We start from the raw sequence: 359 nt of genomic DNA on the forward strand, positions 1-359 counted from the left end.
GTGCTGTACGAATAAACTTGCCTTGTCAAGGGACCTAAGCCTAATGTAACTTCTGATGATTGCCCACTTATGTTTCTCATACCTGGATGCAAAGTACAATAGCACGATGCAATACCAGCTACCTGGGTTTCATCAATCGCAGCATTCAACAACAACCAAACCTGCAACACAAGCACCAGTTGCTCGAGGAAAAAGCCATCGCTGAAAAAAGCCCATCCGATTCTGTTGCCAGAGCAACGCTTTCCCTCCCTCACATCCTTTCACCAGCAATCTGCCCGTCATCTCGCGAGACTGCGCAGTCCGCTCATACCTTCGCTCCCGGTCGTATCGCGAGAGTAGCGGAGCCGAGAGAGAGAGAG

This window comes from Morone saxatilis, unplaced genomic scaffold (genome assembly GCF_004916995.1).
Source record: "Morone saxatilis isolate NCDOM2014 unplaced genomic scaffold, NCSU_SB_2.0 Contig7, whole genome shotgun sequence".
NCBI lineage: Eukaryota > Metazoa > Chordata > Actinopteri > Moronidae > Morone > Morone saxatilis.